At 36.6% G+C, this 27,274-nt stretch overlaps 1 long non-coding RNA gene across 2 annotated transcripts in view; it reads right to left on the reverse strand.

Annotated features, from left to right (window-relative positions):
- Positions 1–27,274, reverse strand: part of LOC138726773 (uncharacterized) — a 123,936-nt gene that overhangs the window by 49,535 nt on the left and 47,127 nt on the right. For both annotated transcript variants that reach the window (XR_011338480.1, XR_011338481.1), the window contains exon 3: positions 26,477–26,670. This is a non-coding gene — a long non-coding RNA (uncharacterized lncRNA). The remainder of the gene's footprint in view (positions 1–26,476; positions 26,671–27,274) is intronic.

Genomic DNA, 27,274 nt, shown 5'->3' on the forward strand with positions numbered 1-27,274 from the left:
TTCCTATTCACTAACTGTTCAGAAGCACTTTAGCTTTTCTTTGAAAGTATATTTTTATTCACAGAATTATTTGTCATGTCCAGCTTATTCACAAACAGCTCATTACAACCATTCATTCTTTAAGTGCTTACTTAATTTTGGTTAGATAAATGGCTATAGGATATGTTCCCACCCCTGATTGGATCTTTAAATGCTCAGTTTCTTGATTAAACACTCATATTTACAAATTTCCAACTCTTTTCCTAAGCCTATTCTTCAATATTTATTTGATATATGCTATTTCAAACATTCCTGCTATAAGAAAATAAGCTTTGTCACAACAGTTCAAGCAACAGTCTCTGCTGACTGAAGTTTTAGAAGATACATTACTTGTTTGAGTGAGAACAACTGAGGTTGTCTTATTTGAAAACGCAAACATGATGTATTATATTGCATTGGCTAAGAAAACTATTGCTTAGAGAGGTTAAAGTGTATTACAAGAAACTCTCTGAGCTCACTAAACTATTTTAAAATATAATAGCATAATCAGATTATTAGAAATGTTTCTGGACAAAGATCACAGAATCACTAGGTTGGAAAAGACTCACAGGATCATCGAGTCCAACAATTCCTATCAACCCCTAAACCATGCCCCTCACCTCCAGGGATGGTGCCTCAACCACCTCCCTGGGCAGCCTGGTCCAGTGCCCAATGACCCTTTCTGTGAAAATTTTTTTTCTGATGTCCAGTCTGAACCTCCTGTGGTGGATCTTGAGGCCATTCCCTCTCGCCCTGTCCCCTGTCACCTGGGAGAAGAGGCCAGCACACTCCTCTCCTCAACCTCCTTTCAGGTAGTTGTAGAGAGCAATGAGGTCTCCCCTCAACCTTCTCTTTCCTAGGCTAAACACCCCCAGCTCTCTCAGCCGTTCCTCATAAGACTTATTCTCCAGCCCCCATTAAGGATCTCAGGACCAACTCCTGAATTAGCCTGGACTTTAAATACCTGTTCTCTATGTCAGATGAAGCTGACAGAAAGGGACAAAAGGAGGCGAAGGCCAGTCCAGGGGCTAGCAGAGGTGGACTAGCACAGGTAGACATGGAATACAAACAACAAAAAAAAGAAGTCAACCTCCTTCGCAGCAACTGTGTTAAAGCCACTGTTTGAAATGATCACTATGAGCAGATTCTCCTGAAAAGAAAGGCAGTAAAAGGATAACCCACTTCTAACAACTGAGTCAAGACACAGTCTCCATGCAAAACTGACACTAAGTATTTTACTCTTTACAAATAGTCTTTATAATTGGGATTTTTAAATAATCCTTCTTAAAAGGGATTGCAGCTGTAATCAATTTGTGGAGGGCTGTTTTAATAAGAAGCTGCGCGAATAGGATTAACTATGAGACCCTAGACCTCTTTCCTCCAGTCCTTAAACTCCTATTTGAAACATTTAGATACCCATAAATTATTTATTGGTCTTACAAGGTGTCATCAAGCTAAGAAAATGATGCTTGACAAGTTGAAAACCATAACCATTTCCACCAATTTGTTAACAGCCTCTCCCACATGGCATGTAATGTCTCACTTCTACCTTGTCTTACATGAACAGTAATATTCACCCATTCACCAAAAGCACACGTGCAAAGCTGGCAGATCTTATGCTTTACGTTTATTTCAGGAAATGTATCAGAAAATAATTTATAGATAGCTTGAAAATAAAATGGCAGAGTGGCTTTCCTTTTCCTTGCAAGCTTCTTAAATAACAAAGGAACAAAAAACACTCAGTATGTCACTCCCCTTGTCTTACACTGAAAAACCCCCTAATTCACTCCTCCTTTGATTTCTGAACTGCACAGATAAATACCTAAACAGGCATTCTACAAAAAGGAACACAGGGAAAATGCATGTGGGCTTTTGTCAAGAAAAGAGAAATCACCCCTTACATCTGCAGTATGCATGTCAACAGCCATCTATCAGCTAAGGCTGGAAGTAAGGCTACTGGAAATCTTTGCAGGGCTTCTCTGGCGATACTAGTCAGTGAAGACTCGTAAAAACATGGCGTGACACAGAATCTAACTTTTCTGCAAGAATCACTTCAAGCATGAGGCAATTTGCATTTAGCAAATATCACCTGAAGTCAGTCTTTATACCTCTGATTTCCTGAGAAGGACAGAAACTCACTGCATCTGAAAATATATTTTGCTCATCACTGCTTCTTGTGGGAATGTAACACAAGGTTTCATGCTTTCTTTCACTTATAGAGTCCCACAGACTCCCATACTGACTATGCTCCATCATTAATTACAGAAGTTTTGCAGGGGACCTAGGCCATGAACATTTTGTCTAAGAACTTGTAGGTTTGCTTTTCTTTGCTTGGTGTTCTGTATTTTTACAGACACCATGATATTATAGATTTTATGCATGGTGTAACCAGTCTTTCTACTATGAATCACTCTGTGTTAGTATATCACATAAAGCAATTAAAAAATGGTTAAATAAAGACTTCAAAAGTGTTAAGCTCTAATTTATTACATGCTGTTTATTTACTGTATTAATCTACTAATACCAGATCAGTCAGCCGTCAACGGCAATAATAAAACTGTCCATTGGAGCAAGGCTCACGGGGGAGTGACCTCTAGTTTTGCAAGGGTACAATTTCCACAGACGGAATATCTGAAACTAAATCCACTTAAAAGCACAAAACTGAGGACTGTACACATGCACCCAAGTCAGGTTTTGTCTGATCTACTTCCTGATATAATTTCAAGTTCACTGAACTTTGATGTTTGGTCATTTTAAGAGACAATGCCTGTTGAAAATTTCTCTTCTGTTCAGTTGTGGTGCAAGTGGCACAAAGGAGAGCAACAAGCACCATTCCTACTTATGAACTATCATGCACATCTGACTCTATCAGGCATCTTAAACATTGAGACCGGGGTGGGCATTTAAAGGAAAATCACTCTGTGTCTTAAAAAGTGAGAAAACAGAATATGACGAAGTAAAAAAAAAATAGGGACATAAATCTATTACTACTTTCAAAAATATCTAAGCTGTTTGCTTCTGTCTCCTAATAGATACTGTGAGATTATAGATTTGATCCTTTGTACAACCCATCTGTTTAGTATGAAGCAGGGTTAGGATACCATGTAATTAGAGAAACTGGTTAAACAAAAACTTGAAAATCTGAAGTCTCTCGTTGTCCTGGCTAAGGTATTTAAAATACAATACAGTGCACTGTGCCTTTTTCACAAGCTACTTGACGAAACAGATAACTCTCAGTAGACTGGAAACATAAGCGGAGATGTTACTGAAAACTGTTGCTTGGATTTAAAGCAACAAAGTCATTGCTCTCTGTCATCTAATTTTTAAATGCTTACACATGAGTGACTTTTAAGCCACTTCAGTTTAAAAATAAGTACTTCTGCTTCAAGTTTACGAACTCAGACATGATGATTTCAGAAAGAGATTGAGTGAAAGTAAATAGATACTGCTTTCTCATTTTATATTTGAAAAGTTTGATCTTGACTGTTAAAGTGTACAAATAGTCAGCCATAAAGTTACTGGAAATCACAAAAGGAACACACATCCTTTAGAAAGCTGTAGTTTACAGGTGAGAAACTTTGAATAAGAAATGCCTGAATGTGCAGAAACATCTGTACATCAGTTTTCCATTGTTCCAGATAATTTGTGGAGCTTATATGATAGTTCAGCTCTAGTCATTCATGAACACAGATATTTTGTGGTTTTAGGAATACGCAGTGAAGTAAATGAGTTTAAAAGATGCAAAAAGCATTATAATTTAGTGGGTGAAAAATGAAGAAATTCTTGAACTGCTAATAGAAAAGAAATACATCGCCCTAGAACCCACTTTTTGTTTTTGTTTATAATTTTATAAACGCAGTCAGTAGCCTTAGACAAGCCTGTCACATCATTGGCTTTGAACAAGGGTCAGTGATGGATAACTGACCTCCTTTCTCACTTTTATCAACAAATGTCAAAAAAGGCAAACACCAGCAATGACATCCTGCCCAAACAGCCAAGAGTGTTTCATTTTCTTTGCACTTCTGTTTCCTCTGTGCCTTTAATCAGGGCCAGGGGATGTAATTGCTCTGTCTGGGCACAGCTTAAGGCATGCTGTGCAACTAACAATTAGTTTAGAGACTGAGATCTATAAATTTTGAGAAAAGAGTAAGAGGATTTGGTGTGCTTGAGCTATCCTTTCTAATGAAGAAAAATATCACACCGGAAGGGACACAGAGTGTTATCAAAGCAACTTAATATCATCTGGTAGTGATTTGTAGGCCCTGATAATCTATTGTGATCATGTTGAAGGGGGAGGAAAAAGCCCACGTGTTCCACTATTTATGAGATTTCCAAAATGATGGCCGCCATCTGTGCAAACGCCACTAATCTCAGCCACTGTCTTCACGGCAAATGGCTCCATGAGATTGTCCGAGGGAAGGGAAACACTGCAGGAATGTTAGGCTATTTATTGTTTATAAAAATAAACCAACTAGACTAAGACATATGCAAGGAATTTATTTCAAACAGCTGCAAAAGCAAGTTGCCTCAATAGGGAAGGTGCATTGATGATGCAATCAGACCACACTGAAAGATTTTACTATTAATCTCAGAATACGGCACGCTTGAGGGGCTAATTTGTCCCCATCGACATCCAAACCCATCTTACGTGGATATTCTTAAAATAATTTTTTAAAACAGTTTATACAGACTGAAACTAATTTACTATGTGTTTATTAACTAAATAAATATAAACAAAGTCTAAGCACAGTTCGTACCCATATAAGTTTACCTCTCTTAAACAACATTTCCTCCTTGCTGTATTATTTAAACGCACACAATGCAGATACAAGCACTCAGTGTCAGCAAACCTTTATCTCATGCATACCAAGTTTCTAGGTTTTGAAAATTCCTTATTTTATGGTTGGCAGTCTAACTGCACTGAAGTCCTTTCCTAATTTCTTAATGAAGATGACCAAATCCATCACAATGAGAAACAGCATTGACTGAGAAAAAGGAGTCAAGGAATAACAAGGTAACAACAAAATGATAAATGGTGTCACAGCAAAACCACAAAGTACAATATTTTAGTATCAGTCCTGCAGAACAGCATCAGACAAAGGGGAGAAGAGATCTAAGAAGAGAGACAACCTTCTTGCCTTAGCAAAGTTGGTTCTTCAGACACCGGAGAGAATCTTACTTATTTCGCTGTTAATGGATTGGTATATCTACAGCAACCTCTGGGAAATTCTCTTTCTAGGTTTACATGCTTGAGAACAGCTATCTTCGCTTTTCATTAAAACTGCATGCACTTTGGAACCACCTGCCTTCAGGAAAACTCTCAAGCTGATTGACTCTAACATAAGAATTAATTCAGGCTGCTTTAGTGTGTGGACAAGGCTCCACAGAACAGCATGTCGGTATTAGGCTTTTCCATAATACAAACTGGCAAGGATTGCTCTTTTGGGAATCCTGCTCAGCTGGAATTCAAGCACTTTGTTTGACAACTGACTTTCAAGGTGTGTGTCCTTTTCTTTTAAACAAACACATGATGCTTGAAAGCCAAGGTGCAACAGTGAATATATTTATACATATACATAAATGAAAAAAAAGGACAGTTCCTAAGAAATAATTTGCTATAGTTTGTGTCACTTACCCATGTAGTTTCCAAAACTTCCTAGCTAGAAGGGAGGAAAAATGTTTTGTTAGATTAATTTATTTAAAAAGAGTGATCCTAAAAGGCATTTGTAGATACCAGTTATGTTTTCTGACTTCTAGGACACTCTAGGATTTGGGACTTCCTATTTTTTTAGAAAAAAAAATTGTTGCAGAGTCACAAGATTTTTTAGCTCAGAGGTCTACATTGAGGTCTACACTTGAGCTGAATGCTTATCCACAAAGAAGGCCCACAAACCCACCCCCCCCATCCTAAACCAAAATCCTAAACCCACCTGAAGTACAGCTTATGTGTTACAGGCACACTTGTGCACTATTTCAGTGAGTGGTTTCTCTGAAGCACAGACCCCTAACACTTGCCCACGCACAATGCCACACACGCCACAAAGTTCCAAAATTCCCTTGCAGATCTTCCAACTCTGTCTCTTCCTTACCTTTCATACACAAGTATTTTTAAGTTCTCTGTCCACAGACCCATGATCCTCAATTCAAAAACCTCAAACTCACACAGTGGTTCAGGTCATAGTTTTTCTACAGTTATGTATAATCTATAAAACAACAAAAATCCTGTTCTAATTTATTACTGAATCTGACAATAAACTTGCACTTTTAGAGGCAAGAAATGGTTGAGAAACAAGTTCAGAGATCTATCTGTTGGCTTAATAATCAGCAAAATGCAATCTTGGTGTTGCTCAAGGTATAATTACCTGACATTTTTTCTCTGATAATAAGGCATAGAAATGCTTGTCTTTCCTTCTAGCCTCTGACTGTTCATTTCTGTTCCTGTGCTGTAGTTAATCCTCTTTGCTGTGCTGAAATCTACAGAACTGACCTCACAAAAATCTGTAGTAGCACAGCAAAGGTGGAGCCTGTGACCCAGAAGCCAGGGAAACACCAAAGTTGACTTCACCACTAAAGAAAATAAATCCTAGAACTGCATCAGCAGTAGACCAAATTTCTGATCAAATTCTAAACTGGTTTTAGCTTGAATGCATTCAAAGCCCAAAAGGTTACTTCAGAAAAACTGTCTGTCAAAGCAAGTCTACCTTATCAAGTAAAATAATATAAGAAATTAAGCTTGGAGCATTTAATGATGTCTCTCTTGGAACTAGGTTGAGACATTCTACATGAACAATTGTCCCATCAGTATTACAACAGCATGCCTAGGAGAATTTCCTTGCATCAATGATTCTCTCACCCTTTGCCAATATCTGATCACTCGTTTGTATATACATACATTTATTAACTAACACATAAACATTCTTAACACACTTAGGGTCTGTATGCATGGAGACTCAAAAACATTAAGCAAATCAACTAGGTAGATGAACTTATGCATCAAAGGACAGTCAGTCACTGTCAGCAGACACAGCTCCAACATCTCCCTGCGTTTGTTTCTGCTGTCAGTGGAAGTTAACCAACAGGATAACTGTGAGCACACCTCCGTTCAGTTTTCCAAAAGGAAGTCTACTGCATTGGTACACTTGTTCCCATTTCTTGCTGCAATTTATTTCATTCTGCATTACACCACTCCAACTGTTTATGAAGTCATGCTATAAAGTAGGTTGTAAACTGATCTGGGTTCAAAAGCTGTTGTGAATTGCTGATGGGGGGAGATATGAGGTTCGCAGCAGTCTCTTAAATCAACTGTGCTACACAAGAAATAGTGAGACCATAGCTAAGTTTATCTTTTCCTTGGCAACTTTTGTGTGTCTTATGTCACTAAATTCACAAACAAGTCACAGAAGCTGATGGGAGAAAAATTGCAGAGCTTGAGCCTCCCCACTGAACAACCTTTCAAAAAGGATACTTTACACTGGCATTGGTTTGCAAAATGACCCAGCTAAACCTAAAAAGCTCCTAGTGTTCAAATACAGAAACAGGATTGGATTGTGTCCTTCTGTACATTCATGTCACGAAAGTACAATCATGTTAGAGGGTCTGAAAAGACGCCTGGATTTTGCTCCCATTATCTCAAGCACAAAACAATCACAAATTAAAATTTGCTAGCTGATTGATTTTTAGGTTTCATTTAAAAGAGTTCTTTATAACTCCATCATACTTCCTACTCCTACTTATTCCTGCATCATTAGTCATCCACGGCTCTGTAAAATACCATGTTTATCACTTCTGGAATGTAGAGGCATATGCTACCTGTGATGCGTTGTTTCAGGATTGCTGAGTGATTCATGCTATGATGAATTTATACTATGATGGGGGACAATAGGCATTTCAGAGTATGCCAGTAAGTAACTCTTTGCACAAGTCATTTATGAATCTTTCAACGGATTACCATATTTTTTCTATTAAAACTCATAGAGCTATCACCCAGGAGTTAGCAGAAATTGTGGTATTTTGCTCCTATTCACAAAAAATAGATGGAAGTACTGGTAACCTAGGACTATATGTTGCTTTATATTGCATATAGCTAGCACAGAGGGTTGCAGACTGTGAGTCACAATTGCTTCATTACAAAACAAACAGAAAGGGTCAATTTCTGTGGAGCCTGGATATTATTTGCATGCTGTCTAACGTAAGGAGTCCTACATAGAATTTCCCTCTAATTAGGAAGTACATATATCCAACACAACTGATAAATAGGACTCAAAATGCCTTAAAAATAATATATTATTTGTAATGCTATTATTTCTATCATTTTGAACATGAAGAGATCAGTTTAACAAATAAAGATACACAAAGTGTATCCTACTTTTTACTTCTCCGTATGGATGCATAATTTGATAAGTTGTCTGTATTTTAAAACAATATAAAAATATCTTTGTTATTTTTATGACAATAGTTTTATTTTATCCTATAGATCCTCTTTTGACATCACATAGCAAAGCACTTGATGAGAAAGGTAAATGTTCCAATCTCACTCTTAGAAGTTGAATAGGAACTGTTCCACTGCAGTTTAAGCAGTTTACCTAGCAGGGTTAGATTACCCACATTTTTATTCCACGCTGTCATATAACTAGATGGACTGTTTCCTTTACAAAAGGGGAGAGGAGAATCATATAGAGCTTAGCTTTGCTTAAAGAGCTGTCTGCATTCAAACACGAGGTTGCTACCCAGGTGCCTTCTCTGGTCTTTGGGCTTCTTAGACTCCAAAATGCTGTTTGACATTTATCCCAAGCATGGTGAAGTGCAGTTAGAAGTTAAAGCTGTTTTTCACTTCTGATAGTACTGCTTTCTGCTGGTTTTCACACTCATTGTGGAAGGGATTGCCTCACAAATTCACATTTTCCTTACATTGTTTTTTTAGTTGCTTTGCTTTGCTGAAGTTCTAGAGTAGTATGGGTCATGCAGTATTGAGTTTACCACAAAACTTGAAAAAAATACTCTGTATGACATTAGGATGCAGAATATGAGCTAATTTTCTTAGATTGTGCAGTCAAATAACAAAAAGTAGACTAGCCTTACAGAGTGTTCATATATTCCTGTTCTTAAGATATAAAACTGTTTTTCAGATTTCAGAAATGAAGGAATAAAAATCAAAGTAAGGAACATTCTCAGTATTATTGAAACAAACGATTCTTCATATTACTACTTTTTATGGGGGTGCCTGTCAATCACCAGTCTTCAAAAATGTCATAAACACCCACACATGCTATTTCAAAGATACCTAATGTAGGATATATAATACCATATTTCAAACTCAATTCAAAGCTTTTCATCTATCTAATAGTTAAGAGCAAGGAAAAACACAAACATCAAATGAAACAATATGTATTTGTTGATGCTAACCGCAAATATTAATTTTATAAAAATTAACAGTCCATTACTATCTATTTTAAAATAATTTTTCATGTCTAAATGACAATAAAGGTCCTGAAATGCCTGCATCCATACAGAACCACTGATACTAGCAGATGATCTAACAAGCAGGAACAATCTTAAAATGCAACAAATTATAGTTTGCTCTTAGTAATTGAACCAAGAGAGAAACACTGTAGAAACAAGATGCAGTTGCAAGCCAGTCTACAAAGTCCCATACAGCGTGACTGTTTAGAAATAACTGCAAAGGAAAAAACACAGAGTGAATGAAGGAGAAATTATTAGGAGAACAGATAACTTTAAAGTGCTTTATGCTCTGATCATCCTTGATGTCTTAAGGGACCAGGTAGTGTTCAATCTATTACTGCAGTAACAGCACTGCTGTTTGACAACCAAATGGACCAGAACTATCTACAAGGTTCATTTAAACAGCCTAAGAACATGGTCACAGAGCACTGAAAGAAGTGGTTAGAGCGTCCCTGGAAGGACTGGTGACCCTCACTATTCCTTGTTCCAGCAGGCCAATGATATCATAGGGTGCAACCAAACTTGAGTCTGCAGGTGATAGGATGATAAATAAAAGGAATTATAAATTCGAACAATATTTAACCTAGCATTCAATTTTTTTTTTCACATTGCTGATGTGAAAAAAGTCTAACAATGCATGGGATCCTAGGCCCTAGCAAAGGCACGTAAGGAACATTAAACGCTTGCCTCCCAGTTGGCTGGGCAGGTGGTAGGGCCATGCTTGCACCACATGTACCATGGCTCCTCTCTCCGATCCGGTGCATTAATGGAACTTGAGGGCCATCTAAAAGTACTGGATATATTTGTCACTCTCAACTTCAGCTTTCAAATGAGTGCATTATTTATTCATTAGTACTACATTCAAGGTGCTGTTTCCCTTATTACTTGGCAAAATAAATGAAAGAGCAGCGTTGTCAGTCTAAACCTCATTTTACAGCTCTTGGAAGCCCCAGATGACTGTATCATAAAATTTATCTTACTCTCCTCCCTCCCTTGACTCTTTTCTGCCATGCATCTTACTGAGAGAAAAACTGCCCACTGCAAGGAGCTAAAGGCTGACCTGGCAGCCTTTCCTAACCAGAGTAAACTATTATAATGATCATCAAATTCCAAGTAGAAGGAAGGACAGTCATGTACCTTGACACCCTGAGTGTGGGTCAGAGGATCAGGTTCTACCACTGAGGTGCACCTGCAAATACATTTCTCCTCTGGAGAAAAACTGGGTTGGGAAAGTAAGGAAGACTGAACTGTCAGAAAATACACCATACATATGCGGAAAATTTTTCTCCCTTCCTTATTTCTATATGTATCATATGGGAAACAAATATTTATCTTATAAACTTAGACCTGGTTACCTCCTGAATCTTTCTTTTTATTTATTTTGAGAGACATGCTAAAACATCACTGTTTCTATCATGCAGCTGAGCTTCTCATGATTCTAACACACGGTCCCTTCTGCTCTCATAAGCCTCCCCTGGCTAAACATGTAGACTTACTCTCTGTTCATTTGCTATTGTAAGAAATAGAGCAAAATGGGGGCAGTTTAAATTATAGGCAGTTTAAACTCTGACAGTTTGAGAACAAGTTTCCTATTTTATGTTCAGGTGCTGGTCTTTTCTAATTATGGGAGAATACCAACTTTGATTATCCAAAAAAATCAGCACAGACTGGACTTCAGATCCTAATCCTTGTTACTTTAGAGACATCACACTTGTAAAGAAATTCTTAGGCAAATAAGCCCAAGTGCTTCTATATTCAAATAGAAGGATTTCAAAAGTTTTGTAGTTTTAAAAATCTATGTGTTTTTTAAACTGTATCTAGTGATTCTCAGTATCCTGTCTGCTGAAAACTGGCAATGAAACAAAGTGGCGTCAGAACCAACCCTCCAGTTGGATACCAGGAGAAACTGCTTCAGACTGATGACAGTTAGCACTCAAGAGCTTTTGCTAGCTAACTCCACCACAATTTGCCATGTGTTGTGAAAATCCTCTTTCATCGTGGGATGAGTGGAGGGGTGAGGGTGTGATTTTTCAAAGGGTTGTAGTTGTTAAGCACTTCTGACTGACTTCCGCAGTGATTTAGACTCCAAAGAGCCCTATGTGTCATCAAAGAGCAATTCTTAAAGGCAATATTATCTATCACCTCTCACCTTTCAATTCCCTAGGAGCTGCTTTTGACTATTAGGTAAGTCAAGTTACTTTCATAGCAGGAAATATGAACTTGTGTCTCCCCAAATACTCAAGTGTACAGGAAATAAAGGATGCTTGACCCACATGGATGTATAAGTGTATGGGAAAGAAAAAAATGCATATATGTGTAAAAAGAGTGTGACAGTCAGCTGGGAACTGGTTCCTGCTGTTCACTTAACTGTTTAAACACACCCAACTAGTTCCAAACATGAGGTAAAATACTAGTAGTTTAAGAAATGCATACAAATAAACTATGACTCGAGAGGAGGATCTGGTGTGACAAAAGCCAATTTAGTCTTTACTATCTGAATAGGCAGCTCAAAGTGGCTAAAGTAGGCATAGTTAAATTAAAACAAGGTCAGAATGCAACCACTGCTAAGACAGATTTAGTCAGCAAACCTCAAATTGCTTGAGGACACAAAACCCGGTAGTTAGTCTTGAAATCTAACATGCACTATCTAGCAATGGGCATTGTTTCAATTATGAAACAATTCACATCTGGGCTGACACATGCAATGAAGCTTGCTGCTTGCCTAGTACATAATTTAAGGTAAAAGAAAAGAGAGCATGCTTTATCATGATCTATCATATCTTTGTCTATTGTTCTGCAATCCATTTGCATACCTAAAGGGAAATGGCCTTTTTAATTTCTTTTCCCTCTCCTAATCATCTGAGGCCTATTAAGAAGTGTTCTGTATCCTGTAATCAGGCAATTTATACGGTGTGCACCCTTAGGCTACAGCCATTACAAACAAGCTGAAAAACTCCTTTACAATAAATTATTAGCATGGGAAGACACTATCCATAATTAATTTTTTTCTGTTTGTGTTGGCAGATGGTCCCAGACATGGAAGCATGGCCTGTTGCCCGCATCTTTATTCCAAAGAGAAAAGGGCAGCCTTAGAAGAAAAAGAGAAATGTCTGCAAGGCTGCTTCACTTCAAGAACAAACTTATTTCCCAGCTTTTCATGAATTTGTGTGCGTTAAATATTGGATTCAAAGGCTGTGGAAGTCAAAGGAAAATAAAACTCATTAGCTTCTGATCAGCACCTAAGTTTAAACAACAATAAAAATACTGAAGGGCAGTATGACTGCTTTTATTCATCATTTTCCATAAGGGTTATTCCTGAGGCAGCTTAAGCAGACATATTGTGCAGGTGGATTTGGAAATGACCAGCTTTGTATTCCTGAAAGCTGAGTATTCACTGAGACAGCAAATAAAAAAGACTTCTGCTTTTAGCTACACTTTACAACATGCACTTTCCTGCTTCCACAGAAGGACAGCTGATGACAACTCCATTCTACATTTACCTAAGTATTTGCCCACTGTTTAAATGTTGCTTTGCAGTACCTTAAAACATCTTCTGATGCACATCTGAACTGTTGGCATCACTGCAACCTCCCCCACAATGAGATCCAGCCAAGCAGACTGAATTTTTAGTGGATGGTGCCAGCATTTTCTTTATAGTGACAGGATAGTCCTAGCTACTATGTAGCAGATTCCTAACTTAAGAGTAAATAGAGCTTTTTCTGTCATGACTCAGAATACTCTGACTTTCCCTTTTGCTCTGTAAGAAAACAGCAAGCTGCATTTCCATATATGATCTCATCTAATCCAGACTCACTGAAGTCTACAGCCACTGACTGTGCATTCAGGACCATGTGCTTGGATCTACACACCCCAAAATGCTGAGTCCCTGGATGAACTCTGAGGCATGGCACTGGAATGACAATGTTTTATCTAAAAAGTTAGTTAACTTTAGCTATATCTCAAATCTCTTGTATCTTGTCATAGCCATTCTTGCCAGGAAGACACATTTACATAGCCTCCCAAGGCCAGCATCACATAATCCAGGTCAGCTGGACCTTCTCCAGGGAAGACATTTCATGGTGTACTTGAGGTAGGTCACTGTCACAGAGTGATCACACAAAGTTAGAGGTCATACTAAGTTTCAGCCTGCTTTTGCCTCCACTTACAAAGTCTCTGTGGGCTTTATGAAGTTCTTGCTGTTGACTTCAGGTATTTTTTCTCTGAAAATCTAAGTTGGCTTGCACTGACATCTACAAGGCATTATGTACTATTTTATAGTTTCCAAAGGAAAAAGAAAATAAGAAATATTTTCCTGCTCACTGAAACTAATGTTCAGCATTGCCCAATTTCAAATGGCAGAGTTAGGCCCATGAGCCATGCACAGGGAGCCATCCCAGGGTGGTACAGCCACATACAGTCAACTCCAAGCAACATATACGTGGGAATCTTGAAACTGAGTACAGACTTTCCACTGTGATAAATCTTACTGGCTTCTGCATTGATTGGATTTTGGGATCACCACAGTTATTTAATTTTGCTTTGATATTCTCTTTTTCTCATTGTGCCAAAGCCTACTTGCCTACATAGATGTTTTGAAATTCCTGTTTTCACTGTGACTTCAACCTGACTTAAACTGTCAGTTTTACCATGACACCACATGGACTTCCATATGAAAGCCAAAGAGTTTAATCTAATTTGGAAAAACATAAAGCTTTTGAATTTTCAAGTTTTGACATTCATCATATGTGTCCTAACCCTGCTTGTCCTATCTCAACTTAAAATGATGAAAAAGCTCTCTGAAGTTTTCCAATTCTGAAGAAATAATGAACTGTTTTAAAAATGCCATTGTTCTCTCTGCAACACAAACCCGTCTGGATACTATCAGAGCTCTTGGAGTTACTAGATATGCCACCGGTCCAAGGAAAAGTTACTTTAAAAAAATCAATTCGCTTCCTTCAGATGAATTCCTTACTTTCTCACTGTTTTTTGCCACTGATGCAACACGGATGTGTTCCTGCTCTCTCCATGCAGTCCTAGCAATAATAATTGTATTGCCTGTAATAACAGCAATAGATTGCTACTGACTTTCAGAATGAAAACTAGATTATTTTGTTAATATGACTGAATCTAGAGGCCATTAAAAGATTTTTCTTAGGCTGTCATTGTGCGTTCAGTAGAGATGGTAGCCAAGGCTCCTGTCTTTTTCCCTTTCCTTTCAGCCACAGAGTAGTAGCTTTCTCTTCCTCCTCTCTCACTGGCAGACGCTTCAAATTCAAATTACATTTATACTAGACCATAACAATATACAGGTAATGCAGATGTTGAGAACAAGCTACTTGACAGACCCTCTCTATTTGTTTGGAATACTTAATAAACTGCAGAAGCTGAGGTCATCAAAACCTCTCAATCATGTTGCAGGCTAGTGCCAACAGCTGTAACAGAAACTGATGATGTAAAACATGCTAAACATGCCAAACCCAAGTTTCATACAAGGTGGTCTTTTACAAGATTATTTTCTACTTGAAAATTACTCAGCAGTGTGCTCAGGTTTATCTATACTGTTCTTAATACTAACAACCAGAAACCCTGTTTCACTTATTCAAGAATGAATGCAAAGATTTTTTGTCATGAAACAGTCAGATCTATATTGTTTTCAGTTCTAGTTAGGCAGAATGTAGGCATTTCAAATGGATTTTAGAATGTCAATTTATCTTCCATATGAAAAAAATCATTAAAAATACTAATTATTATATTATTGGGAGGAAGATAGAAAAAAGACATTTATCACCTTCGCCATTTCACGTCTTTTACAATTCTTTACACCCTACTTTAGAGTTAGTCAAGAATTCCATAAGAAGAAAGCATGAAAAAAAAATAGAGACATATAAAATGTCTCTATAGATACAATAAAAAGGCCTTAGTCAGGATTTGAGATTGTGAAAAATAATCTGCAGGCAGAACAGATTGCTTTATAGGTTTATAGGTAAACTACATTGTAGTATATTAAGGGAAAGAAAGTAAACACAAAAGAGAGTAGAGGCAACTCTACATGGTTTTCCCAGGACACCACTGTGGCAAAGCCGAAGGGTCAGATTCCAACATCTAACGCACAGCACGTATTGTCACACAAGTCTAAAAAAAATTTGCTGACACTCGTAAATTGCCACATGTTTGGATTTCCAACAAGATCTCACAACAAGCTGTGTTACTGCAAGTCATTATTTCCTTTGGGGGGAAAAAAATTCTCTAGTGATGTTAAAACTCATGGCAGGATGTACTATAGTATCAGGATAGCTCACCGGGGAGCATTCCTGCCGCAAGGCCAGGAGGTTGTGTATAAATTCTGCACCTGGCTAGGGGGTGGAGGAAATGGAACTAAAGTTTGTCCAAAAACTGCATAGCGTCAGTAGTTGTGGATGGTGACATACTGACAAATCCTGAGAGTGAAGGTAGGCAAGAACGGTGCAAGCTTCCCATTGCTTATGCATTTCAGAGCTCTCCTGTGGAGAAAGAGCACCTGAAAGATGCTCACACCAGCTCTTGCCTTTTCAAAGGTATACGGTAAGCTATAATGCTCTTTAGAGCCTTTTCTGCCAGAGACACCCATGCTAATAACTAGTCTGCATTCCTCCAAAATCACAGACTGAAGAACCACATTTAATGTTTCCCCATACCTATGTGGAAAAAATGAAGAAGAAATTTCTGGGTTTTTTTGGGAATATGGAATCAGAAGAAAGCTACTAGAAATACCAAATCAGCTTGCTGAATGTCTGTGATATTTTCAAACTGATCTACAAGATCTCAGAAGTTCTTATCTGCAGAAAAACCAATAGAAGCTATTGGTCTGGAATGGCTTAAAACTAAACATTAATGGCCTACACAAAGCTCAACATCAATGTTTCTATCACAAACTAATTTTTGTCTTCATAACCCTGTTCATAAAATATAGAATCCAAAGTGCTTCTGTGTATGAAAACTTGTTAAAAACATAAATTAACTTCTCATGCATAAGTGTGCTCAAACAGGAAAAAGCTATGAAATAATTTTCTGTATAAAATTCTCCATTTCTATTAAAACACTTGGATATTTTAAATATAACAGCAAAGGACTTAAAACTGGGATCAACTGGAGTTCCCCATTTGTTTTTATTAGACTGACACATGTTCTAGGGCATGAGAAGGATTCTTTCTCTGCTGTCTTACATGACCATGCAAAGTGGATCACCATCAAGAAGATGAGAATCAGAATACATGTTGTCTTGGAAGACAGGAAGACTGAGATAGGGATCAGCCAAGGCATCTTACAGCATTTATTTGAGAGGACACAGCTCACAAGTAGTTCTATGAACTTCGTCTTTTATTTCCTCAGCTTCCATTACAATGCACAAGCCCTAAATATGTTAAAGCATTGACACAGTTATTTTGACATTTTCAAAATGAAGTATTTCAACAATGTGTTAAAATATTTTTGTCAGTTTTGTTTCTGCTCACACTAATTGTCAATTTTTTTTCAGCCACTCTTAAACTTCTTTTTTTTGGGGGGAAAGAAATGTTGCCCTGATTTCTGCCCCCCCAGCTTTGATTTTCAAATAGCTTAGCCACAACCCTTCTTACAATCAATAAAAGTTTTGTTCCATTTTATCTGAAATGGTAAATTTCAGTACAAGGCTTTTTGTAATCTGCAATACAACAGGCTGTTTAGTCAACACCAACCCTGTCAATATTTAGGAGACCCTATGGTGTTTAGAAGGAAACAGGATATGTAACATTCTACTAATTGAATAAGACAGCTTTTATTACTAAGCAGTGTCTTTCCACTTCCCACTATAGCCAAGATATTTACATACACCTAATGCTTCAATTTACAGGCTATAAACAGTCCAGTCATTGCAACACAATTAATAATTACTTGCATGTTTGTAGAAATTATTCAGCAATTAATATTTTACAGGAAAGAGTAATAGCTAATTTTGTCCGCCGAAGGTAATCTATCTAATGACATATTTCCTATACCTCAGAAGCAAGAGTCTTAAAATAGACATTGACATTGGTATTCAGTGATTAAAATCCAGAATTTTCAATAATTCATTTCTACAAGCATTTAGATGTGTGATTTACTTAGGAGCCTTAGCTATAGGTTCAAATCAGTTGAAATGAACAAGTTTCAAGGAACCTCATGGTCTTTTAGTCAGTGTGTTTTCATTTAGACAGCAGAGCAGAAAAGCCAGTATTGTACCATCTCTCAGCAGGAAAATCAATTTAAAATGTATATTTTGGGTTACTAGTCTATTTTTGTGTGGAAGATCCAATTATATAAAAATACGTTTTATAACTTCTACTGAACTCTTAGGAGAATATCATATAAAAAACCTGGCAGACTCAGTACAGATAATGGTATGGGTGTACGTATGTTCAGACTATGTAACTAGCTGAAAAGACAATTTAAAGCTAACCCTAGATTAAATGTTCTCCTGACTTTAAGAGGAAAATTTTAGCTATGCTCAAATATGAAAACATGCTTCTAGACACATAAGTGACTATTTATTCCTTTCAACAAGTGTAAATTTTATACCATGTCATAGGGATTAGTGTGTGTGTAATTTTGACTTATAAGCAGAAATTGAATTTGTAGCTGTTTAAAGATATAACCTATGTCAAACTATTTAAATTTTAAACCAAAACATTTTTTAAAGCAATAAACTACTGCAGTTTATAATCAGCCTTATCAATGCTATTATTAATCCCTTGCACTGGAGTTACTTTGTAATTATACCACTAATCATCATCTTGCAAACACGAGTTACACCTGGAAGTCACTGAAGGATATATAAGAAAGGGTCATAAAATATGATACTACAAAGGCTCAGACCCGACTTACAGTCAACGGGCTTGGAGACCTCATCAGTGACTGCAAATGAGGAGGAAGATATTTGTACGACTGAATTGTAAAGAAATATTGTGTTTCTCAATGTCAACATGATTACTCAGGGACTTCAGTGAGATACACATTCTTAGCTGTTTGTAGGATCAGTACCCTATATTCCAAGTGATATTTTCTCCAGAAATGTATGCTACTATAATTCTCTAGAATCAATATTCGGAAGGTGCACTAAATTTGCTATCAAAGTTTCAAAATCCTGCTAGAGACTCTCTTGGAACTTCTATCTTCAAAGAACAGAGCAAGAAAGTTCAAAGACTACAAAGAAAGGAAACAAGCTATGTTTTAATATATCTCTGAAAAAAATTTAAACCTTGTTATTTTTAAGCTTTTCTTGTCATGATCCATTAATTTATTTGCTCATTCAAATCCTCAAGAGAGCAAGACCCAAATTCTGACACAGTCACTGCACAGAAAGTTATCTTTAATTTTACATGTGTTGCTCAAAGCCTTGTGCTCAGACCTATGAGAATACGTCTAGTTTCAGAGTCAAAAATGATGCAGATCCTTACATTGACTGGTAACTGTTAGTAATACAAGCAAAAGACATTGCACGGCTGGTGCCAAAGCTTTGAACAAAATTACTTCCTTTAACACACCACCACCTTAATTATGTGCTGGGGAACATAAAGCAGGTCAGACAATTTGTACTGGGACATCATAATTCCATCAGTATAATGCTGACATTGCTAAAGATTTATGAATGGAATGTTGTAATTATTTTTTTAGTAAACATATCAAGTTTCACTAATGGGGGGGCTGGGAGTGATGATTAGCTTTTTTTTTTTTTTTTTGCATTGTATCATATAAGATGTAGGGAAAAGTGGGTGGGGGGAAGGATCTGTAACAAAAACAAAAGCACACACTATGCATGGCCTATAATTTAAGCAGATGTTCTTATATAAGGGCTGCAGGAAGTCTTCCTGCACATAATTCCATTTGCTAACCACTTTCTGTCTGCCCAAACCTTCCAGGCTATGACGGACTTTTGCTAAGCTACATTTCTTCAAAAGTAAAAAAGGAACAGAAAAAAAGAATCTTAAAAATTCGTGCTGTTAAGTATCAGTGTTCAGCAGCTTAATTGAGGCTCTTTAACTTTTAATCAGCTGGGTGACTCCACTGGAAGTTCCACTGCTGCAATTATGACAACTGCATCCAACAAACTATGTCTCTGGCATAGGAAATCCAGTCACAACTGTATTTGACTGGAGTAGGCAATGATGCTGCAGAAATAAATTATACTAGCGCTAAATGTGAAGAATTCATACTGAAATAATATTCATATACTGCCCCTTTGGTGTCTATACTCAAAGATTTGTCAAGAAAAATAAGGAGCTCAAACAGAGGAAAGAGTGAAAACCAGTTACGTGGTCAATATTATAATACAGCAATATCACAATTCAATGGCAGAACTACAAATCGGGGACAGAATATTCAAAAATTACTATTTTTAACACTTGCCTGATAGACACATGGCATCCAAAATTCAGGTACGTCTTCAGGCAAACCCTTTTACTGTGCTCACTTGTAATCAGGTACTGGATTTCCTGTGAAGGAAACATAATAAATATGAATATAATTCTTGTAGGAAGGAGGAACTGTCCAAGACTTCAATCTCTATTTTTTTTCCTTCTCCTCCGTGAAAATCAGAAAAAATACACCAAGACAATCTTTCTAGAACAGTCTCATGACTTTTCTACCATGTGTCCTTCTTATGAGTAAGGAAGAAGAAACGAATATGAACTAATTCTTCCTGCACCCTGTCATGGCTTTACAAAACGAATTTTTGTAACAATTGCATGGTCCTTGTACCTAACTAATGCTCCATCTCTCTCAATATAGAGAGAGGCAGAAAGGAAAAGGAACATGATTCAGTTCTAAAAGTGGAGATGCAACTGAATATTTCATCCTATATGTCATGCCATTAACTAACTTAATAGATTTTTTTCAATGGAATAGAATTGATTAATCTCTGATATAGCTGGTGCGAACTGTATTTTTGTTTGATTTCATAAAAAAGCTAAATGCTGCCCTACTGCCATTTGCCAATGGCCTAAATTGTTTAAAACACATCATTTCACGTTCATCTTCATCCACATCTACAGATAATGGACTGACACAGTCTAGTTCAGGAGTATGTTGTACAATCATGTTTTACAGTCTTGCTCGTTCATGAAAACTTTCCCAAATATGTTGCACAAACAGTGTGGATTCTTAGCAGCACACACTTCAGCACATTTCAACGTTTCTCAAATTGTCATTGAAATAAATAATTCCAAGTAAAACATATAAGTCAAGGACACACTCCTATAAATGTTACAGCTAAGGTACAGTGATAGGATACATTTCTGATCTCAGAATAAAGAGTAACATTAAATCTTTATCCAGAGATTGGCTTTCAATTATCCTCATATAAGAGCACTTCCAAAGAAATCTGGATAGCATCCAGATAGCTTGGGATCTCTTATTTTCTTAATTTAAGGCTTTTAATATGTTGTTGATCATAGGCACTGCCATCTTCTTGTGCTTCAAATATGTGACAGAAAGGAAATTTCTCTTTTTATAAATCAGCCAGCTGCAGCACCTGTTCTTATGTTTACTTTTCATATTTCACTAGTGATTTGAAGCTTTGTATAACACTTTGTGGGCATGTTATCTAATTGTAGTCTCCCTATTGATGCTTTCATCTAGTGGGTATAAAATGAATAGTACTGAATTGAATGCTTCAGTGGTATCAGTATAAGTACAACATGTAAAAGAAGGATTTTGTCATATATCATACTTGAACTATCTTGAAAACTTTGCATTTAAAGGATGAAAAAGTCCCCCACAATTATTATAGAGACAAAAAGACAGAGCATACTTATTTGTCTGGATTATATTATGAATACGACACTAATTTTTATTCAGCATATCCGAAACAAGTGATCCTCAAAAGTTGTGTTTAGTCAATGAAAGTAACACAATTTGGGCATGACAGTAGAAGCTTTTGAGAATAAGACAGACACTCAGAGATCACCACTCAACTGTGAGATCTCCTTCAGTGTCACAATGATCAGCTCTATGTGGTGCCAAAGGAAACCCATAGATAGGAACTTCTTTCACAGTTTCAAAGGAGAACAACATCCCTCAGAGCAATTTAAATAGGAAACAATGTAGTTGGAATCTTTTTATCTTATTCATTTATATCTTTGTTTCTAACCTCTGTATGCTTTTGCTTCAGATATTTGGGGGCAGTAGTGTGAAAGCTATAGTTGAGATTAGGTTGAAACTACTAGCCTGTTCAACATTAATTGTTGGTAATATAAAGTAAAAACATTTTTCTTATTCACTTGCAGTATGAAATCTGCACTGAATCCAATGTGCCTAGACAAAGCATTAGAAAATTTTGTATGACAGTTTTATAGTATTTTCAAAATTACATCATAATTATTTTTAAGTACTTTAAAAATAATTATACCTTCACTAAGAGAAAATGAGTGGGGGAAACATTTCTTCCTTTTTATATCACAGACTAATACCTATTTTGTACTATGCAACACATTGGTGAAAACACTGTTTTCACATTGGTAAAAAGCACACCACAAAAGATTAAAATATAGGATAAAAGTACAAACTGACATCTTGGAAGAGAGAACAGAGGGTGAAATGCCAAGATTGCTGGTAGTAACAAGAAATTCAGAAGTGTAAGAGGAAGCAACAGTACAGGGCACAGCAACAGCACCAAATGAAACTTTTCTTCTGTACAGCTTTTAAAGACTGTTACTTGCCTGGATCAAGGACTTGTGCCACTAGTAGCCTTGATAAGAAACATATGGATACATTTTACATCGGTGTGAGGATGCGATTCTGGTATTATTAGATCAGTCGACAGCATTCCCTCCAGGCAATGGGCATATTGTGAGCATAATGGTATTAATTCTACTTTATTTGCTACAGCTTAGTTGTTTCCTTAGCATTACCATTCTTGTAATGAAAAGACAGAGGTCAGAAAGTTTTCCAGTGTATTGAAGTTCCACTGTAAGCCATTTGGATGCAAATTCCTAAATCACTCTGTTACAAGGGAGAAGTTATTAAAAAACAACACATAATTTTATCTTACTGGTTGCAAAGACTCATGCATCTCAGCACTGCAATCTCTCATCACATTGAGTGTCAGGTACCACACTGTTTTGTGGATATTTGTGCAATCAAAGGATTTTACACGAATGGAAGGGTGAGTAGGAAGAATCCACTCACATGTACGAAGTACCCTGAAGGGTTAGTTTGGCAACAAAGTCAATTTTTATTCTGATAATCACACATGAGAAAAACAGAAATTTCACCCGTATATAGTTGTCAGACAAAGAGATTCTGAACTGTCTTCAAACCTTACCTTTCTCAGTTTCAGCTTTTACTTGACCTAAAGCATTTTTGCACTCAAAAAAATCTATAATGCCTGCTGTGTACAGAGTTTGCAAAGATTTCTAATGAGAGCAAACTCTTGAAACCTCTCTTCTTTTTTTTTAGATAAACATATTTGATCTTTCCAGTCATTATCATTTTAACTTACAAAGTGACATTATGCCAAAAAGAAGGAATTCATAAATTAGTTCCAATTTAGAAAGTTTTCTTGTCATTGTATAAATGACAGATCTTTAAAAAGACGACTTAAAATGAAATGCAATAAAAAAAAAATCCACTTTTGTGGCAGGTTTCTCTTTTCTCTTTCCTTTCCTTTTTTTTTTAGACTGAAAGAATAAAACAATGTGCTATCAAAAAAGAAATGAGTAGTACAAATATTACAAAAGTGCGTGGACAAGAAACTCATTTAAATTCTCAGATTGTTTCAGGAAAGCCAAATTTAGTTGGGACACTAAGTAAAAAAAATGTAAGCAGAAAACACTGTGGAACTTAAATTTACTTGTCAACAGGAATTAATAAAGCAGGATTCACATCCAGCTTTATTTCAAAACCTGCTGTTGGCTAGAACTATTGATACTTTGGATTCAAGTTTGCTCTGCTGATCTCAACTAGAAATTTGCTAATCATATTACTGAGCCAATGTGTCACCCATGCATTTTGTTTCTATTCTCTTTGAGGACTGTAAATTTTAGATGCAGAGTTGGGTTTGGCTTTGGAATAATTGTAATATTTGGGAGTGCTTGACGTGAATTTCCACAAACAAATTCAGGGTAATGTGTGAAGATTTTTCACACTAGGAAAGCATTCTTAATTTTGAAACATTCAAACGAGGTACCACTCCAGACAGTGACTACAGAGCACTCCTGGGGCTTCTGGTACCAAAACAGTCCTTCAGCAGATTCATTACTTAAGCTTAATCTCAGCTCAAAGACTTGTTCTTCAGGAGTCCCACGTGGCTGTTCTGGACTCATGGGTGTCAAACTCATCAAAATATTGAAAATAACTTTTCAGATCTTAGTTTCAGATCAGAGTAGAGCATCTATAAGGATACACAGACTTGTGTTAAAAAATAGGATGGGTAGATAGCTGAATGAAGTACCAGCAGTCTCTGGTAAGTCTGAGGATTGATAGGAAACAAGCATCATCTTTTTAAGAGAATCTTAATAAAGCCTTAAAAAAACTGGCTTATTCATACCATACATGAGATTGGACACCTCTAGCCAAATGTTAAGAGGACAAATATCTCATGTTAAGGCAAGAAGATGCAACTGCATGTTATCTATTGAGATAGTTTTTCAGAATAAGCTTAACAAATAGCCTAAAGCTAACCTGGTTTCAGAAAAAAGCAGTTTAGTTTCTGAATACAAATGGGTCATAAAAAGAAAAACATTCTATTACTCCTTTACATCTCTTATATTAACCAGAAAAGCAAGGTAAACTGGAAAATTCAGGATGAATCGCCGTCTTTACATAAGGAAATGCCATTGACTCTGTCGAAGCGCACATTTCACCTTCAGTGTTGGATGTATGGGGTAAGACCATCACAACTGAACAGGAATACAATGATGCTACTTGATCAGCTTCCAATAATAATCAATTGAAATTTTTTAACATTAACAGCTACATAAGTATAAAGACTTCATAGCCTTTCATTGGTTATAATAGGTCTTCTTCAAACAACCTATCTTATTTCAGTGGGGAATGTTGAATCTGAGTCTATCTAGTACAATTTCAAGACAGTGAAACCACAACCAATAGAGGCTTCAACACAATTAGAATGATCTGCAATCCCCACCTATAAAGTTTTCTGGTTTTCATTTTTTTCCCTGTGTAGTAGGCCTCCCTTTGTTACTTTAATGGCTAGATTTAAGGCAGAAAGCTAAATGATTTTTAGGATAATGTTTTAGTGTGTGTTTCACAATGGTTTTTATTGAGCTGTAAAGCACTTGGGTGCACAGAGAGAAGAAGGTGCATTTTAGAAATGAAACTATTAAGTAACATTATCTTGCCATGGATCATTCCCTTTGGGGAAAAGAAACATTTAAAAAGCATAACTCAATTCATTCAAAATATGATAAATTTTGATTTCCACCTTACCCACATATTCAGCATTATATGCTGATCATGAAACTAATAACAATGTGATGGCTTATGTTTAGAAGTTTTTGTCTAACCATACATTGAACAATGCCTTCATATTTTTTCCCTAGTACTTATGGTTGTGCATAACTTCAATACAACAACATCCACCTAGAAAGGTGGATGGACACTTACGTCCCCATATGTAATTACCAGCATATGGTCCTTCAGTAGCAATAATATTACATGTCACAGTTTAAGCCACGGGTGGACGAGGTGCTAAGGGGCATGGTTTAGTGTTTGACAGGAATGGTTGGACTCGATGATCTGGTGGGTCTCTTCCAACCTGGTTATTCTATGATTCTATGATTCTATAATAGATTTTCTAGAATCCAAACCACAAATGCCATGTATATCTTCTTTTTTTGTAAGCAGACATTGGCAGAGTTATGCCTACCAATTATCTTGAAAAGATTGTTTACTGATTCTAAAGAAGATCCAAACTGTCTCCTTTAGTTAATTGAGAGTTAAATTAGTATGTATTTCTGAAATACAGGCCCTGTATCCATTTTGTAGGTCACTGGATCCTATGAGTGTCCTGCACACAGGAGATTAACAATGTCTTTTGAAGTATATTAGTTCTCCTGTCACATTTATGAACACTGCTTAATATAGAAAAGTAATATTACAATCCAAGTTGTAATATTACACAGTAGGGAAACACCATTTCTGTTTCACAGATGGCCAGCTGAGAAATGAAGGAATTAAGTGGTTTTTCCAATGTCAAACCAGAAACCTGTATCAGAATAGAGAAAATCTAGGCCTTCTGAGTCTTGTCTGATTTCCTGAACAATCAAACTATTTTTCTTTTCTGGCATGAATAAACCTCTAGTTGCAAAATGGATTGGTGAAAGCATCAGTTCATCATGGGATGAAAGAAAAAAAAGAGAAGAACCATCTGACATTATATAATATAACCTGTACAGCAGCTTTCTTCTCCAAAATAAAAATCCCCAAAATCTCAGATAACGTTAAATAATACACTCATTTAAAAAAAAAGGAGAAAAAGAAAATTAAGTATCTTAGACAAAGAGAAAAATATGTTTCAGCTGAGGCATGAAAATAAATTATAATAGTTATCACTTATGCAATGCTTTTCATCTTCAAAATGCTGTATAAATGTTACTTAAAAAGTCTGCACAACACCTCATAAGGCAGGTAAATATTAAGCATAATGTAATAAGTTACACCCTTGTATGATTTAAAACAATTTTAATTCTAGAAAAGTAAGAAAAAGAAGGCTGGAAGGCTAAAAGGGTTAGTTTAAAGCACCTGAGCTGGCCACTTTCTGCAGAAAAAACCCTGTGCTGCCATGTAAGAGGACTGTAATTCTCACAAGCATGCATGAACTAGCTTTAGTTAATCTAATATGGACTCAGTACAAGCAAGCCAACTAGAGTTCAAAAAGGCTACTAAGTCTATTCCAGATCCAGGCAAATATTATAGGATAGTTAGCCTGGATTACACTCAGTACTATGCAGTCACTAGCAGGATATGAGTTAGCTAATTAAAAGCTGACCTGAGTATCTCCTACCAAGGGCTGTCATACATCTAAAACACAGCTCAGGCAGGTCCAAAGCTGGGACTGGAACTGTAGAGCTGACTCTGAAATCTTCTTCCACAGCTCAGAGGCAAGCAAACGGGCAAACATAGCGAGGCTATTTCACACATGATGGAGCTGCAGTGGAGATGGAGCTTTTACACCTGCAGAGCCTGCCAAAATAATGTAAAAGGGCAAAAGGGAAGGTGGTAAGTCTAATCAAAGACAATGTTTTGAGCTGAATAAAACACTTAACTGCATGGAAAATTCCATTAGGTTGATTAGACACTTGCCTTAGGGCCCTCTTAAAACAACTGTTAAAAAAAAAAAAGATAGCTATTGCAATGCGGCTTAAAAATATTGGAAAAGCAGGAAATGGAGCTTATTAGAGCTCAAATTAGATCCAAGATTTATGTGAAGAACATTTGGCCTCTTTAAAAGGCCTGCTTAATCCCTAGATGGTTTTTATTGTTTCTATTATTATTATTTATTTATACAGTGCGATAAGTATACATGGCACTTTACAGACAAATAAAAAAAAACATGGGTCCTTCCCCAGAGAGTTTACAGTACCTGATCCAGCAAAGAGTTAAGAACATGAGTGACTTTATTTGCAAGACCAACCTGACTTGGAACCAATGAGATACTTTTTTAAAAATCAACATATCAAGATGATTATCTCTTCCGGATCGGACTCCTTGGTCTCAGGCATTCAATCTTAATTCACAGCTGTAGAACTCAGTTCACTGGAATAGCTACCCAAGTTTCAATAACTTC

This window comes from Phaenicophaeus curvirostris, chromosome 14, assembly GCF_032191515.1.
Source record: "Phaenicophaeus curvirostris isolate KB17595 chromosome 14, BPBGC_Pcur_1.0, whole genome shotgun sequence".
NCBI classification, from domain to species: Eukaryota; Metazoa; Chordata; class Aves; order Cuculiformes; family Cuculidae; genus Phaenicophaeus; species Phaenicophaeus curvirostris.